Source organism: Lactuca sativa, chromosome 3 (assembly GCF_002870075.4).
Source record: "Lactuca sativa cultivar Salinas chromosome 3, Lsat_Salinas_v11, whole genome shotgun sequence".
In the NCBI taxonomy this organism is placed as follows: domain Eukaryota; kingdom Viridiplantae; phylum Streptophyta; class Magnoliopsida; order Asterales; family Asteraceae; genus Lactuca; species Lactuca sativa.
Window position 1 is genome coordinate 225,230,310 of NC_056625.2, and position 19,911 is coordinate 225,250,220.

A 19,911-nucleotide genomic window follows, 5' to 3' on the forward strand; every position below is an offset into this window, starting at 1 on the left:
CAGGTCTATCTCTGAACAGTACTGCGCCTTCAGTTGTTCCAAGAACTCATCCCATGACATTTTCAGAGCTTCTCCCCGTGGCATTGTATCTGCCAATACCTTCCACCAGCTCAAGACTCCAGTTTTCAATTGTCTCACAGCGAAGACAGTCTTCTGCTTCTCGCTGCAGTCGCAGCTCTCAAACACCATCTCCATCTCGGAGATCCAGTCCATAATCTCAACAGGCTTTGGGCTTCCTGAGAGACTTGGTGGTTTCGCACCCAAGAAATTTTTGTACATCCGCCCATCCTTGTTGTTTCTCCCTTCTGGGCCATCCTTTTGCTCACCTTGAGTCCCTACTTGACTCACTTGGCGGCTATAGTTCCCTTCCTCAGATGGCTCGGGAACTGGCTCCGTCGGTTCAACATGTATGGTAGGTTCGTCCCTATTTTCGTGGACCATCCGTCTCATTTCTTCCCTTTGTTCAGCTAGCATAGCCTGAATCATGGCTTGAACTCCAGCCATGGTGACTGGCTCAGGTGTAACTTCTTCAACAACAGGTATTTGCTGAACCACTGGGGGTTGGTTCCTACCTCCATTTGCGTTCACGTTTCCGCTACGGGTCCTTGCCATCTTGATCTATACACCGAATAAGGTGAATTTAGATCTTTATTTAGGATAGACGTTTTAAATCGTCCTTATCACTCCGAAACGTTTACATGCTAGTTCTAATATCGTAGTCGTACGTTTAGAATCCTAAACACATAAGGTTTCCAGATCCGGTCGGCAACAGACCATAGATCCGAACAATTAACAGCATATTATGCACAAAGCATTTAGCACATAAAAGCATTTTAGGCACAATTCCTAAAATAAGCTAGTGCTCACACCTCACAATCATCGCTTAGCATTCTAAGTTTAAGTCTAGAAATCCTACAAATTCCTAGTTCGCTTAAACTAATGCTCTGATACCAACTGTGACATCCCCAAAATCACGGCCAGAAAAGACCGGTTTGTTTATGCTTTGTTTAAAAATCAGAGTTACATTTTAAATGAAAGTGTTGCGGAATTTGTCGCAAAACAAAAATATGATAAAGATTTATCAAAAGCATTTCCATAGAAATGTATTTCATTAAAAGACTCGAGATGTCATGTTCGTACAGATCAAAAGCATAAACAGTACAATATAAGCCTTACTACATTATTTCATATCTACAGGCCTATATCCGTAATCCCTCGTCCAAAACATCACACCTATGCTCATGCGCCACTACCTGTAATACATAAAATTGAGTGGGTCAGGCTTGGGAGCCTGGTGAGCACATAGGGTTTTCAACCCACAATAAATAAGTTTATTAATTTCATCGATCAACAATAACCCGATTACACGTTCCCGTTATCCTCACTTTACGTCCCTAAACACCTATCATAAGGGACCTAGCCTAAGGATCATCATCGGGACGGACACTACTGCTAAGGGGATTCCTCAGCAATAAATGTCCTAAAGGCAACCATGTGGGGGATGGAGTACACCGGTGAACATATCGTTCACAAACACCTACAGGTTGCGAGCCTGCTAGTGTTCCACTGGACTGTCTAGAAGAGTCCGTGGTCGTCATCCATACTCCGCTAGATGACAGAATCAACAACATCAACATCGAGGCCTCTCATCATTTTATCACACATCACCTATTGCATCTACCCATGTTTTACTCCAACATTTTCGTAGATATAAAATACATATACAGTTTAAATCATTGAAAACATGTATAACAACGTTCATCTAGCATAGATAACAAGTATTCAGATAATATGCACACATAGCATGTAATTTATATAAAATACTTCATATCTATGTGTAAGTTGAAAGTAACTATGCACTCACTTGTTAAGGTGATGATTCCAAAATCGGGCAGCGCTTGCTTCTAACGATTCTATTTTCCTTCGACGAAACCTAGCATTATTATCGCTAAATTTTAGTCTAATATTTACCGTGACCAACTATTAGTCTTAGTATTATTATTATTATATAAGCGTTAAACAATATTTTCCAACCACTATGTACAGACAGGGGCCAGACATAAAACACCGGAGGGCAGGACGATTTTGGCATATAGCACTTCTGAAATCCAACAACCCTATGCGGCCCTTTAAACCAGATTCCCCGTACCGCAAGTAGTTAAAAAAAAATATTATAACGACACTTATATAAGTTATAATAATAGCTCAAATATTTATTATAAGTTCATAATAACAATACTAATTTTAAATATAAGCTATATTAAAATAAGGTAAGCATAACTTACTTACAAGGGGGTTTTAGCTAGGAGTCGGGCTCTGCAGGGGCAGAACTTCGTCGCTGAATCTTTCTAAGAAAGATTCGTGCAGCGCTTCAGCGCTCACCTTACTATACTAAGCTACAAAAAGAGAAGTCGAATCACGAGGGACCGAAATGCTCGGGGGATAAGGAGAGAAAGACTCTTGAATCAAGAGAATGGTGCAAGAAATATGAGAGCCCAAGGCTCTTATTTACACTAATTGAATTTTCAAAAACTACCCTCCATAATTACTTAATGACCTTTTAGTTATATAAACAACTAAACACCCCTCTATAATACTATTATAAATGGATTTAATGATATTTGTACTAAACTAATGTCGAAAGAACTCAACATTAGTCTTATAATGACAACATCGTCGATACCTTTCTAATGATATATACATATGTATATATATGTGTACGTATACATGATTTATACTTTATTTTAATACGTAAATATGCTATTATAATTTGTAACTCGTTCATACGAACTCCGTTTTTGACGTTCTTTATATCCACGCGTAGGTGAAGACGTACTCTACAACTTTCGTTTAGACTCCGTCGGCTAATTTTGACTTTATTTTTAAAGTTATATTTTTAACAAGCCGGGACATGATTGGTCTGTTTAAAATCTCATAACTTCTTCACACGAAGTCAGATTTGGGCGTTCTTTTTATCGATGTTCTTAGTTTAACATATTCTACGAATTTCGTTTAGATCACTAAGGCTAAATCTCGCTCTATCGTAAATTCACTATTCATGCTTCCCGGTATCGTGCCGGTTCTGTCGTGAAACTTCGACGGGTCATAACTTCTTCGTTATAACTCGGATTTCGGCGTTCCTTATATGCACGGAAACCTTGAGACATATTCTACAACTTTATGTAGAGATATCGGGATTATCTCACACTTTAATTTTGACGCTCATTTTTATTCTTTATTAATTATACATTTATAATTAAATAATAAACACATATAATTCACATAATACTCAAATATTTCATCTTTATTACTTCAAAAAGAGTTACAAGAGTTGACCTAGGCTATTACATTGACAAATGGTATCAAAGCCAGGGCACGGGTCGATGTGTTCGACAGGGACGTCGAACCCTATAATGGGGGGTGAAAGTGGGTTAGATCTGATCTCACATCGGCTGGGAAGGAGAACTAAGCTTTCCTTAAAAGGGGTGTGGATACCTTCCCTATCACAACGCGTTTTAAATCCGTGAGGGCAGCAGATCCCATAAGAACTCTGCAGTTAAGCGTGCTCGGGCGGGAGTAGTACCAGGATGGGTGACCCCCTGGGAAGTCCTCGTGCCGAGTGGCCCAAAGCGGACAATATTGTGATACGTGCCAGAGGGGGATGTTACAAATGGTATCAGAGCTAGGGCACGGGTCGATGTGTTCGACGGGGACGTCGAACCCTATAATGGGGGGTGAAAGTGGGATAGATCTGATCCCACATCGGCTGGGAAGGAGAACTAAGCATTCCTTAGAAGGGGTGTGGATACCTTCCCTATCACAACGCGTTTTAAATCCGTGAGGGCAGCAGATCCCATAAGAACTCTGCAGTTAAGCGTGCTCGGGCGTGAGTAGTACCAGGATGGGTGACCCCCTGGGAAGTCCTCGTGCCGAGTGACCCAAAGCGGACAATATTGTGATACGTGCCAGAGGGGGATGTTACAGGGTCGATTACTTCCGGCTCGGAGTCTGTTCCACTAGTAATTTCCTCGACCTCCTCGTCAACTTCGAATTCCTCTCCGACTTCGACTTCGAGTTCTTCTTCGACTTCCTCTTCGATTTCCTCCGGGTCTTCCTCCGGGTCTTCTTCTATCCAGGGGGATGTTACAGGGTCGATTACTTCCGGCTCGGAGTCTGTTCCACTAGTAATTTCCTCGACCTCCTCGTCGACTTCGAATTCCTCTCCGACTTCGACTTCGAGTTCTTCTTCGACTTCCTCTTCGATTTCCTCCGGGTCTTCTTCTATCCAGCTGCCGTTGCCTTGGTTTGGGTAGTAGGGATCTCCCGGTAAATGGAATCCGGCAATTTGTCTGTACTAGGATAGAGGTATGAGAATTTTATAAGAAAAGAAATTTCTATTTAATGACATCCTACGTTTAACTATATCTTACGGTGCGCAAGTTTTTCATTGTACTATTATTTATAACAATACTCCTATAGTATTGACGAATCTAAAATCATTTTATTTGGTAATTTTGTGGCTTGTTGTCCACTACGACCATTCCTCGATGTACATTGGTCAAATCCAGGATAAATATAGTTGATCAGGCTATATTTATTCTCGATTTGATTACATACCCCGAGGCCCAACCGTAGTGTCGCAACTTGCCTTAATACTTTTTAGAAAACTTGTCATAATACGAGACTAATACATGCGAGTAAAAAATGTGTATTTTTAAAAGAAAATATATTGTTTATGAAAACGTTTTGTCAGAGGGTTTTCGGTCCCCTTTGCATTTATAGTTTGTATATCTTATGTGGTTCGATATACTTAGTTCACTATAAACAATGCTCTGATACCAATCTGTCACACCCCCAAACCAGAATGGCAGAAACATTCGGGGGTGGATGACTTCACGTAGTATCACAACAATTGAATATTGTAAAGAAAGTAACACAACCATCATATATATATAATAAAAACGTATATTGTTGCGTTATACATATTTGCAAAAGAATATTACAATATGATGATATAAATGTTTAATAATAAATGTCCTTAGCGTTCCTTCTTCAAAAGCTGGTGGTTACCTGTTTTACTGATTCCCTGAGAAATACAAGTGGTTTTGAAAAAGTGTCAACAATTAAGTTGGTGAGTTCATAAGTGTTTTGTATTGAAAAGTATGTCCTTTTGGTAGAAAAATCGATGAACGTGGTTTTCAGAAAATCCAATATGTTCTATATATAGTTTGAAAAGTTCCCAAAATTTGGAGTGCGTTAGTATTTTTCGTACTTGAATGATAAAGATAAACTTTGTGTTCCAAAATAATGTAAATACTGAATGCATATATGAATCTCGTAAATCAAACTTGTTTTTATACTTTCATGTGAGTTTTATAACCATACTAATGACACTGACTGCCTGTAACAACATTCTTCAGGTGTTGTAGTGTTATGACAATTGTCACCCCAGACATGCCGGTCTAACTGTAGCTAACAGTTTAGGTGTTGGGTTGTCAATCCCGTATAGATCTGTACACAAGTATCACGCTCTCCCTCCAAGAGATTATGGTATATAATACAGGACTTGAAATGCATACATAAGAGTACGTTGAAGTTTGAATACCTCACATTGCTTAGTATAAATAGATTTACGATAAGAAAGACTTTACTTCATTTGAAAGTATTTCGTTTTTCAAGATGTATATGTAAAAATGTATGAATAACTTGCTAACTATACCCATTATAGTTTTTCAGAAGGTATGTTCCATTTAGTGAAAATAACTTGATGATATACTAGCCCTTTATACGTAAAGATGTTGGTATCGATAATCAATAAGATAGCTGTTACATTTATGTTTATAAAATGACACTTTTGCTTGTATTGTACTTGTATTTCCCCCCTAAAACATGAAAAGACTTGAAAGGTAGGGGTATGAACTCACTTGTTTGATTTGAAGAGGGCGGGGCTAGAGTCGAGCAGAACTTCGACCGCGGAAAGCTGCGTCTTCGAGCTCTTCGGGGATCTCGGTAGCGTAGAATCTTCGTCGGGGGCTCGGGTGCGGAAACCGAGGGTGTCGGGACAGCTTCTGGAGTTTGAAAGTATGAGTGAGGGATTGAGAGTTTAGTGAAGGTGTGCTAAAACCCGTAGCTCATGCCTTCTATTTATAGTGCTGGAAAGTCGAGCATGTTGGGCGTACCACCGGAGTACGCTGGGCGTAACTTTGCATCATCGCTTACGACTCGAGTCTAGCTAGGCGTAGAGCTGCAGCCGATGGGACTCGACCCTGCTTCTAAGTACGTTGGGCGTACTCCTATATTACGCTGGGCGTAATCCCGGCTTCCGTTTTCTAAATTCCGTAACTTTCGCGTACAGGCTCCGTTTTTCGCGTTCTTTATATCCACGTGTAGGTGAGATTATGTTATACAACTTTCATTTAGACTCTGTCGGCTAGTTTTGACTTTATTTTTAATGATATGTTTTTAATAGGCCGGGACTGCTAAAGTTTGTTAAAAATTCATAGCTTCTTTATTCGACGTCGGTTTTCATTTGTCTTTTTATCATTTTACTCCTATTGTGGAGGTCTTAAACTTTCGTTTAGGTTGCGATAGCTAAATAATGCTCGATCTTCAATTCGAGTTTTTAGTCCTCTACTACTGTTACGAAACTTAGAAAATTCGTAACTTCTTCATACGAGGTCCAATTTGGGCGATCTTTTTATGTACGCTTACAGTTTAACGAACTCTACAACTTTTGTTTAGATACTTAAGGCTAAAATTCATTTTATTGTAATTTCACTTTTTACGTTAAATAATGTTTTAACGGTGTGCCGTAAATATTCGCGTGGTTATAATTTCTTCAATATAACTCGGTTTCGAATGTTCTTTATGTTTTTGGAAACCTTGGCACGATATCTAATATTTGATGCGTCCCAATTTAAATATTTGAAAACTTTATTTTTTAGGTTAATTTCGTTGATTCCAAATAGTTTTCGTTGTATTTGACGTTTGAGCGTTACATCGCTTTTGGAAAATATGGGGTTGTCACAATAATCAACTCATTACTTGAATTACAACAACAATTGTCCCATGCTCTAAGCATGCACACTTTGTTTCCTATGGGCCATGCTTTGTGAAATAGATCAATTGAAAACTTTTCCAATGATGCTTATTACACAATTCCTTAATCCTCACTGTTAGTGTAAGATCACAAGGTTCGTGCCACTACTAGAATATGCTAGATTCTAACATTTTATGCAACGATCCTTTTGCAAAATCATAGTACAAAAGTCACCAAGACTTGGCCAATGAAACTACAAAGTACTCTATCGGAAATTGTTACAAGACAATTCTATAGACGTGATGTCTCTCACTCAAAGTACATTCCTTTGAACATCCTTTTGCATAAAATTTTCTAATCTAGACATAGACTCTCAATATCTAGTTCCCAATATGGAAACATTTCCACATTTGTCATATGACAACTCATTCTCAATAGAATGTTATGTATTCATAATAATGTCAATATGGTCCATCCAATACCATACTTCCAACTACTCAAAAGCGACCAATCCTCAATGAACTTTGGATCGTCCTTTGATAGTTGTTTAATTATTTTAGTCAAAACTGATTCTGGTCCTTTTTCCCTCTTAATGTGCTAGACATTTGGAAAATTTTAGAATGGTTAAATATTATAGCATTTGCAATCGATCCTAAAGCCGAAGCATATGGGAAACGATGCATAATGTCTTACATAAAGATATGTTACTTTATCAATCTTTTGCCATAATATTTTATGTGTCACGTTCTTGCAATTTGATCTATGAAGAGGGGTACCGTAATCATAATAGAAATTTAAGAACTCACTATGTATCCTTTAACTAAAAAATATTAAAATTTCTCAATCTAGGCTTTAGATTTTGAAACGAAGTATAATATTCTATCCCTTAATTATAGCAAAACAACTTTTCAAACCATGCAACTTTGCAAATTGAATCTTTGTTTTTTCTATAATTAATATTGCTAACTTGCAATACTTGCCATAATAATCATACAAGCATAACACTTATGCTCACACTATCATGATGATTATTGTCATATAAGCATAACACTTATGCTCCCACTAGCTTTGACATGTATTCAGAAAACAAATGAACTTCCAGAAAACAATGCCTATTGAATTTCTGAAATTCATATTTCTAATACCATATGCTTCGATAAGCCTTTATCTAATCTTATTCAACTTATACACCTTTGCCTTAGATAGCTCATATGTGTGTTTAAACAATTTAGAACTTATGTTACTAAGTTCCAAATGTTCAACCTAATTGCCAAATCTCACAATTCGAACTATGGAAAGGGATGTCGTAACCATAATCGAATTTGAGAATACAATTTTTTCACAATTGCTATCTTCTTAAATCTCTCGTAGTGAAAGAATTTCCTCACAGTCATTTTCATGAAGGAGGGAATCTTATGACACTTACATTTTATGGTGTATGAATTCCTATCCATGTGAATTTGCCAAAACCAAGGTTTGCGAAAAATCCAAACTCATATGGACTGAACTTTCTTAATCTTGATTTCTTGCCTTATGGTAACACGAGTGCCCACCATGTCTTCCAAGTAGTTTAGTAACTTGTCCTTACATATCAATGTACTTTCCATCGACTAAGGTGCTAGTATGCATTCAAATGAGAACTCATAGAACTCACATACACAATTAACTCAATTGAAATGGCATAGAAACAAAATAACGTCAACACGATAGGTTGTAAACCTCAAGTCGTGTGCTAGTGATGATCGATAAGGTTTATTCTTGATTTGTTCTTGAAACCTTTCAAGATCATTAAGACTCCCACTGACTCCTTGCCATATAAGATTCTCTTGTCAAGAAAGATTTCTTGACAAATCAAATATTCAAGAGTTAGTGTAGTTATTATCAAGACAAAACACTTCACATAATTGGTCATAGTTGGTCTTTGTCTTATCCAAGACAACACAACTTACCAATTTCAAATGTGCAAGAATAAGAAAATTTTTCCAAATTCCACATTTGATGAGTGTTATAAACCTACTTAAGACTTTTCACTCAATGTCACAATCTTGGAGTATGACTTTAAGACTTGACATTGGAACGAAGTATGATTGACTCTTTGATTTAACCATTTCTACAATTCTTGATTCCTCTTCTTGGACATGCAAATGCACTAAGACTCACTTAGAGGATCAATTGAGATATGGTTCTTAATCATTAACACTTCATCGTAAAACACAATAAAAGGTACTCTCCCTTCTTCTTAGAATGGAGAAACTTTTATCTTTCTACCTTCTTGATTCTTCTTATTCGTTCTGCTATTAATTGAAAGTCTTTCAGTTAACTCAGAATTATACTCAATCTTATAAGTATAACCATATTTACTAAACTTTAGTAAATCATGATGAATATCTTTGTCACTCTTGTGGTAGACTTGATCAACGTACGACCTAGTGTACTCGATCTCCTAGTCCTTCAATTGACACTTTGTCATAGAATTAGTCTAAGTTTTCCAAATGTGAAAGTTTTTTTTTTCATTCATCATACAATACACGTTGCATGATTCCAAGTTTCTGTCCAATTGAACTTGGGCGATGAGAAACTCTCCCTATTTGGTTAACTTTTGACATTTCCACAAATAACATAATTAAGAATCAAATCCATTATTGCTAATAATACAAACATTCATACATCAAATTTTCATACATGCCATTGCAAGGATAAATAAATAAGATAAAATCAAAATTAATTTTATTGCGGAAAAAAAAATTTGTCCTTACAATGCAATTCAATTGAAAAACTTAGTTATTACATATTTCTTAACAATATATTCTAACTCCAAGTAGTAGCTCAAGAATCCAATCTTCAAGTAATGTGATCGAAATCCATTTCTTCACGATTAGATTCAGCTCACTTCTTCCTTTTAGCTTCCTCTCTTTTCTCCGATCCTACAAAACATCAAAATGTAATCTTATCACATCATGTATTAAGAATCTAGAATAGGAACTTAAATGAGTTAGATAATGGATTTTACCTAAAGTAGAGCCATACGTCTTGACTCTCCTATCTCATAGATCTCTTAGGTAAATAAGACAGCTTCGTCTCCAGTGCCCCTTCTCTTGGCAATAAAAGCAAATGGACTCCTTTGGCACAGCTCTTCGGACAATCACAGACTTAGTTCTTTCTGGACTTCCAATGTTGCTAGTGTCCATTGAAGTTTGGGAGTTTGATAAACCAGACAAATTTGCTTGACCAACATGCCAAATCATTGCTGATTCAGCAGCTATAAGAAAATAGGTGAGATCAATAAGGGTTACGTCGTGCTCCATCATATAGTACTCTCTAACGAACTCACTATATGATTCAGGAAGTGACTGAAGAACCCAGTCAACATCCAACTCACTTGAAATCTTTTACACCCAACATGTTTAACGTATCAATGCGTGACTTCATCTCTAAGACGTGTGCACACACAGGTTTCCCATCTTCATGTTTACTTGCTAACACTTTTCAAGCCTTTGAGCTTGTGGGTTAGGGAGAACAATTAGAGGAGGTGGAGGAAGTGAACCATGACTCTCATTTCCTTGATCATATCTCGGAATGTCATCTTCATTTGGAAAACTTGTTCCATGGGATTTGGGAAGACCATGATTGTCAGAACTAGACATCTACAAATCGAGAGAAAGTTCAAGTTAAGTTGATTAGGATTCTTGATGTAACACCCAAATGAAACATCAAGCTAGGATCCAACACAATAATCTACAACCTAGAAGAGGGATGTCATAATCTAGTTGCAGAATATTTGAAGGTAGGTAAATGACAATTTACCAATTTCCACCATGAAAAACGAAAAGGAAGTTTAAGTTTTAAATAAATTGAAACTCCTAGATCTTTTGAGATTCATTGAAATTTTCAATGGCATGTTTAATTTTGATTATGCCCTACTATTTGTGACTGGGATGTCGAGGATCACAAACAAGGTGTGAATAACCATAACGAATCACGTGGTGCACTCAATGGTACTATCACCTAATTAATGTGCCGGTTAGCCACACACGCTCCATTGATCTATGACAAACATCGAGTCACCCTTCGCTACCAATGTCATCCCCAAATTAGTGTGCTGGTTAACCACACACACTCCACTAACATTTGACAAGGGTATGGAGTGTAATTCTATGGATTAGCATACAATTTCACATTTTTCCTAAAGTAACTATGATTTGGGAATTTGAAAAAGCATTTAGTTACTTTGTACTTCATTATACTTATAATGGAAGGTTTATGTCCTATCCTACTTGTTCGGCTAACGATCGTCCACTAGTCAAGAGTGGATATCCATTCAATCGTCATTTTATAGGCAATTTCCTTAAACAACCCTTATAGACCAGCTTCGTGAATGAGGCCTACTAACGGTAAGACTGACTATTTACTCATACATATATATAATATTAGACTTTTAATGTTATATATATGTAGTATAGGGTGTCTTTTACACTTTTAAAATACTAGGTAGTTTAACTTAGTATATTATACTTTTAATTTAATTAAATGTAAACCAAGACTTTATGGATTTATTCAATCACTTTTAATTGTACACTTTAATTAATTAATAAAACCATAAGGGTGTGATTTAAACTTTTCAAATTATTAAGGTTTGAGAATTTAACATTTCAAAATTAAACTTTTAATCAACTTTTAAATTCCAAAACATGAGGGCAAGGTTTGAAACATTTCAAAACATTAGGGTTTAGAATTTATATATTTCAAAATTAAACTTTTAATCAAAAATTTAAATTCCAAAACTTGAGGGAAAGTTTTGAAACTTTTCAAAACATTAGGGTTTAACTTATTTAAATTTCATAAACAAAACTTTTAAGTTCAAATTGAAACTATAAAGCCTAAAGGGTGCTTTTTGAAACCTTTTCAAACTAACTAGGTCAAATATTTATCTAATAATAATCCTATATTATCCATATTTAACCAAATATATCAATTTCGTTAAGGATAAACATTCCAAACATAAAAAATCGATTTTAGGCAATAAAAACGAGTTATGGTAATTATCCCCATCAAAATCTGGCCAGAAAATCAAAAATCCCGGCAACAGAATAGGGAACTCGCCGAGTCCTCTTTGGAACTCGTCGAGTTCTTAGAGAAAACTTAGCGAGTTCATCAAACAGTCAGCCAAAAATTCGATTTTCAGATCAAACAAGCATCAAATTCACTAACAAACAGCCCTAGGCTCTGATACCACTGATGGGTTTTGAGCAAAACATCAATCCTATGGTGTAGATGCAAACCCTAATAGCTTTTGGATCTAGTTTGTCTAATGAACATGCAATTGAATATCCGAAGCTATAAACCTTAGATCTAACATATAATAAACTGAATTAGGGTTTGGAGAATTACCTTTGATTGTTATATTGCAATAACAATCAATTCCTTGCTTGGATTGGTTTCAAAAGCTTAGTGCCTCAAGTGTTGCATCTCTAATGGAGTCACAAACACCATTAAGCAACTTGGATGAAGAGGAGAAGAAAGGAGGCTACCCAAAACGACTAGAAACCCTAGAGAATCAGTTGTCCACGTTTTTTGGGCATAGGGGCCCTTTATATACATGTAGGCTATTAGGGTTTTCAATTAGGAAACCCTAATCTGACTGCTTAAGCCCTAAGTAGCCCATTGACTCCTTTAACATATCCCTTAGACGATTTCTAATGGGCTTCCCATATAATTCGTCCAACCTATATATTATTAGGTGATCCATAGCCCAATTATAATTATCTTATAATTACAACTTCAGTCCCATAAGTTTAATTAATCTCTTTTAGCCACTAAATTAATTCTAAAATAATTCTTGACTAATATTAATTAAACAATATGATTTCTCTATTAATATATTATTCTCATAATATATTAATAAATCATAATTAACCTTTCTCTCCTTGTTTCATCCTTTATATTGCTATGGTGAAGGCAACCCAAAAGGACCATGCTCATAATTGGGTCAAGTACATACCAAAATAGTTATGGACTTAGACACTAATGCAACAAGTTATGACCCTACACCACCTCCAAACACCAACCACGATCCACTCCCTGTCTTTTTCTTGAATATTCCACCTTAAAATTTTCCTACAAATGTTATGACCCACTCACACATAAACTATATCACTCGCATCATGTCCAATTTGTTGACAACCAATTTCTATCCCTTTCAACGTCAAATATACCCTTACACACTCCAGATCACTTCTTCATCTCACAATCTCCTACTGATACTCCTCTTTTCCCTGTATTTGTAAAAATACCAATACTACACCACCCCCTCCACAAACTGCTACCCCCTCGATACCGAAACATCTATAATCTACAAACCGACAACACCAATACCACCTCCTCAGTAGCTCCCACTCCACCATTCATTGTCCCTTCATCAACTCACACGCCAACATCACTTCAAACATCCAGCTCAAGTTATGGAACTCAGTTCATAACTGCCTCATCCATAACTGATCTGCAAACCCCACCCACATCTTTAACACCAAATTCAAACCAAACATCACCATCTGTTTCTGAAACCTCTTTACCACCATCAACTGCATCATTCTTACCTAATCTCATAACTGCAGTTAACTCTCCTTCACCCATTGTTTTCCCTATGAAAAATAATTCCAAATACTTTAACGATACATTTATCAACACAACCACTCTTCATTCCATACCCACTGCCATTAAACCCCATACGTACACTTAAGCACTCAAAGATCATAAATGGCATCATGCAATGGATCAAGAGTTCAACGCTCTTATGTAAAATGGAGCTTGGGAGTTAGTACCTCCTAGTAGCCATACTCCAATTGGTTGTAAGTGGGTACTTCGAGCTAAACACAATTTTATTGGTACAATCTCCAAATATAAAGTTGATCTCGTAGCCAAAGGTTTTCTTCAACAACATGAAAAGGACTACTTCGAGACTTTTAATCCAGTAGCCAAATCTGTCACCATTCGTGTCATCCTATCTCTATCCCTTTGACATAATTGGAACCTATGCAAACTAGATGTAAATAATGCCTTTCTTCATGGAACACTCCATGAAGAAGTGTTCATGACCCAGCCACCTAACTTCATCCATCCTGATTTCCCTAAGCATGTATGCAAACTTTGAAAATCCTTTTATGGACTGAAACAAGCCGCAAGGACATGGTACACTGAATTAGCCTCTTTCCTTCTCATTTGTGGTTTTTGCAAATCTCAAGTAGATGCCTATTTGTTCACTTATAATCACGACAACACCTTATGCTTCTTCATGGTGTACGATGATGACATCGTACCTACCGGTAACAACAATGACTTAATTCAAATCTTCATCAACATTCTCGCAAACTGTTTCTCTATAAAGGACTTAGGTCCTCTTCATCATTTCCTTGGTATAGAAGTCATTCCTACTGGTAATCATCTCTTCCTTTCAGAACATCGTCATATCTAGAATATCCTTACTCAATTGCATATGGATGGTGCTAAAGATGTGGCTACACTGCTAAACTCTTCACAAGTTCTCCTCTCCATGGATGGCTTTCCAAGTGTCGATCCAACACCATATCGCAAACTGGTAGGCTCTCTACAATATCTTGATTTTACCAGACCTGATGTGTCTTTTGTTGTTAACCGATTAGCACAATTTATGCATTCTCCTTTAGAGACACATTGGCAGGCACTCAAACAGGTATTACGTTATCTAAAGGGTACAATACATCATGTTCTTTACTTAAAAAAAAGGTCCCCATCTTAATTTAATAGCTTTTTCTGATTCTGATCGGGGAGGTACCACGAATGGAGGACGTTCTACAGCTACCTACATACTTTACTTAAGGTCTAATATTATTTCATGGAAATCTACACAACAAAAATCAGTTTGTAGATCCTCTAAAGAGGCTGAATACAAAGCCTTCGCAAATGCAACATCTGAGATTTCTTGGGGTCAAAATTTTCTCACTGATCTTGGCGTCACACAATCCATACCTCCTACACTTTTTTATGACAACACAGGTGCCACCTACCTCTGTGCTAATTCGGTGTATCACTCTTGCATGAAACATGTGGCATTAGACTACCATTTTATAAGCGAAATAGTTGTTGGCTCATTAAAAGTTCTGCACATTCACTCTAATGACCAACTTGGTGATGCCCTCACAAAGCCTCTTAGTCGCAAATCGTTTCCTCTTCCATGATCCAAGATTGGAGTCTCCGATGGATCCTCCATCTTGTGGGGCGTATTATGACACAAGGATAATTAGATTTACTTTACCACATGTATATTAGTCAGTCAATGTTTACCTAGTGTAGCTCTAGTTAATCTCCTACTTATTTGTATATCACGACTATATATAGCCTCCTAAATATATCGATTAGATACATAGAAACATAAAACATTCAAGCCTAATACCTTTATAGATCAAACTCCTTTTTGGCCAGTCTCAAATACAACTTATGTTACAATCCCTCTCCAGCACCATATCATTTTACACTAAGTTAACCAATTTCAACCATTCTTAATGGCATTTTTTAAATAACCACAAATACATACATGAAATTTATTGCAAATTTAGCATACCTACAAATTGTTATTGAACCTATAAAAACCATACCCTCTAATCGATTTAAAAAATTTGCCAAAAGGCTCTTCGATTTCCATACCAATTACTAAAGCCAGTACAAAGCATCAGTGGATCTTGGTGTCAAGAAACCTTTTCAAGACCCCTGAAACCACAAAGTCACAAAAATTAAATCAACATGTCTAACATTTCATAGATTAGCTTAAACAGTAAAAAAGCACAAAAATGATTTTTATAGACAGTATCGAAGAGTCATCATAAATCAATTAAAGTAAATGAATAGAGAAAAGAGGTGTTGAAAAAGGGTGGTCGTTCATAATTGATTATCAGATCTGAAGGAAGCATTCATCTACCCGTGGTCGGAGAGGGAAGTATCGGTCAAATCAACATGAAATTTTAGCAAATGATTGTAAAATTGTAGTTTTTGCCTCCTGCTTTCTGTAATTGAGAGTGATATGAACACACATTGACTTTTTCTTATCCAGATAGTTTATTAATTGGTTGATTTAGTCATTCCTTATTTTTAGTGGTAGTTGCATGATAGTAGTCCATGTAGTCTTACATGCCTAACGTCCATGACCATTTGTTTCCTAGTTTTTAGCTAAGTAGTGCTTATTTGTATGAGTTGTAATCTGCATTACTATCATATATGAAAACATAAAATTGTTTGATGTTTGTATTCTTGTTTTATTCTTTTAGAGATTACCTCCTCGAACTGGTCACTATCAATTGGTTCTAACACACTCGATTGGATTTTTCAAGATAAAAATTACTTCACCTATCATATTGTTCCACCCGCTTAACAACTTTCCTTGGTTGTTTTTTACTTCACTGGCGATGCTTTAAGTTGGTATAAACACTTAGCCAAAAACAGTCTCCTTGGTACATAGCCCGAATTCACCCACGCTTTTGAACTACACTTTGGTCCTTCCACATTCGGGAGTCATCAAGCAACATTCTTCAAGATTTGTCAAAAAAAAAAAAACTATGTCGGCACACCAAATGGAATATGAAAAGGTTAGTAATTTTATCATTGGTCTCTCCCCATGTTGCCTTACACAATTGATTCATATATGGATTACGTGCCGTCATCCAAACCAAACTCGCTCTCCACAACCCACAAACCCTGCACAACGCTTACAGTCTAGCAAAAATAATTGAAGACATACTTTATGCACAACGTCCGTCTTCTGATGGTTCCCTCGAGCCTCCAACAACAAACTTGCCCTTATTGCCCGACCCTTCACCATCTACTCCAACACCATCAAGATGTAAAAACGACGAGCTGATAGGCTATGTTACAGTAGTCCTACGAAGTATCACATGGGTCACCAATGCAACCCACCATGGCCTTGCATGACACAAAATGATCTTGGCCTTGAGCAGAAGTCCATTTTTTAGGGCGGAAGTATTGATATGAACACACATTGACATGGCCTTGCCTAGCTAGTTTGTTAATTGGTTGATTTAGTAATTCCTTAGTCTTAGTGGTAGTTGCATGATAGCAGTCCACGTAATCTTGCATGCCAAGGGTCAATGACCATTTGTTTCCTAGTTTTTAGCTAATTAGTGCATATTTATATGAGTTGTAATATGCATTTGTATAATATATGAAAACATAAAAGTGCTTCATGTTTGTATTCTCATTTTATTCCTTTGGAGATTGACCTCCTCGAATTGGTCACTATAAAAAAGAAGAGAGAGAGAGAGAGAGAGAGAGAGAGAGAGAGAGAGAGAGCGAGAGAGAGAGAGAGAGAAAGCTGGATGAAGACATGTGATCACCAAATAATCGATAAGTGTGTGCATAGGGATTAGAGAACACCGACCTTGAAATAGTATGAGAACCTAGTCTACGGTGACACTGGTTGCAAAAAATGCAATTTAGGATTTTTAGTGATAAGAGTGCAACCATGGAATGCCCTTGAGTGGCCAAGCAATGGTAGTCCTGGTTGTGTCTGTTAGTTCATAGAACGGGGAAAATGGCTAGATATAGAGATTATCATATTTTACAATGGGATGAATCAATTATTGGCAATATTTCGTAGGAGGAGCATTTAATTTTTTTCGAATACAAGGAATGGAAAACTAGTTAGACTTTCACATGGTGAGAGTATTGGTGGCTGCTAGTAGATTTCGGGTTTTCAATTAAGGTTGGTGGCAATTAGATATGTGCGGAGCAGAGAGCATATGACTGATATTATAAATAGAGGAGAAATGAAGAGACGCATCTATTTTAGACATCATGTCTGGCGAGGAAATGAAGCGACACCAAAGGAAAAATAATACATCATGACTCTTGGCTGCAAATATGCTTTAATGTTTGTATATGCCTTAAAATTAAAACTTTTGTGCAGTGAGTTAGTTATACATTATCCATCCACTATAACTTGGTATATACATATATATATATATATATATATATATATATATATATATATATATATATATATATATATACACACACACACAAACACACACACACACACACACACCAAAGGAAGAGCAATACATGATGACTCTTCGCTGCTAATATGCTTTGATGTTTGCACATGTCTTAAAATTATGACTTTTGTGTAGTCAGTTAGTTATACATTATCCACCCATTATAAGATGGTACACACACACACACACACACACATATATATATATATACACACACACAAACACAGAAAAGGAAAAGCAATACACCATGACTCTTCACTGCTAATAGGCTTTGATGTTTATACGTGTCTTAAAATTAAGACTTTTGTGCAGTCAGTTGGTTATACATTATCCACCCATTATAAGATGGTATATATATATATATATATATATATATATATATATATATATATATATATCGACACATACACATAGGTTCAGATGAGAGCAATTATATAATTGAGAAACTGAAAACAAATCTAGGTCACATAATACTTTTTTGCCGCAAAACCCGTGCACCTACCTGCGAGTGAGTCTATGCAAATTCTCAACTCATTATATATATATATATATATATATATATATATATATATATATATATATATATATATATATATTGGTTTAGGTTCTATGGAAAAAAAACTTTAAAAAAATCTCTAAAAATTCATAAAAAAAATACCTAGAGATCAATAATCTTTTTTTGAATTTAAAAATCGCAACTGCGTATATAAATTCGCTGAATTTTTTTTTGAAAAAAACCCAAAAAAAGAAAATTTCGATTTTTTATTTTTTTTCAGCGAAAATGTTAAAATAACTGCGATTTATATATATATAAAAAGTCAAAAAAAAATTGTGATCTCTTAGTATTTTTTTATGCATTTTTAGGGTTTTTTTGTTTTCCATATAACCCTTATATATATATATATATATATATATATATATATATATATATATATATATATACACTTATTCATATATGAATATTATCTATTCCGTCGTTCTGGTACACTGGAACGCTTAAGCGGCAGATTTGTAATATGCGAGAAGTAAGAATAGACAAGCTTGAAATTGGATAGTGTTCTAAATATCATGAGCTCTACATTTCTGATGACTCCTCACCTAGAACGTTACCAAAGTCCGAACTTTTCAAAAGAAAAGGCCGTAAACAGAACAAATCTGACATTTTTTCACCACAAGATGAAGCAAATTAAGCCTTAAAAGTCAAAATTAAATCTCTCATTGATAAAAAGCAAGCTGAGTCAAATCTCAAGGTTATAGAAAACAAAAGGTCACAATTTTCAAGAAAAAAAGTTTCAAAAGACTCTACAACTGAAAAACTTCTACAAAACAACTCTATGCAATTTTTTTTTTCAAAAGTAACTCTTTGTAGAAGTCAAAAAGGGATAAAAACATCAAAACTCCCAATAGGTCACCTACTCCTACTAAGCCACATAGTTCCAAGGTTGTGAAATGTAGCAACACTACAGTTGGTACTCCTCCGAACAAAAAGCTTGATAAAAAACACAAGAGAGTCATGATTGATGAAACTCAATTTGTCAATCAAAAGAACAAAGAAAAGTCGAAAATGAAAAGAAATCTTGAGAAACACATTGATTATGTGTAACATCCCAAGATTTGTCATTTATAGTCCCTGGGGATGGAAGGGTAAGCAATGAAAAGCCTAAGGACCTAAGTTGCAATTTTGGGACCATGAAGAGTATGCTACACGTACATAAGGGTACACTGAGCGTACTAAGTGCGCCCTAGTATGCTGGGTATACACTTGTGTAAGCTGGGCATACTCATGACAGAAGGAAACCCTAATATTTTGGGTTTGAGTGCTATATAAACAACCTT

At 36.1% G+C, this 19,911-nt stretch overlaps 1 pseudogene; it reads left to right on the forward strand.

Moving 5' to 3' along the window:
• The first annotated feature begins 3,506 nt into the window (after nucleotides 1-3,506).
• On the forward strand, nucleotides 3,507-3,624 carry LOC128133126 (5S ribosomal RNA; annotated as a pseudogene).
• The last annotated feature ends 16,287 nt before the right edge of the window (nucleotides 3,625-19,911 follow it).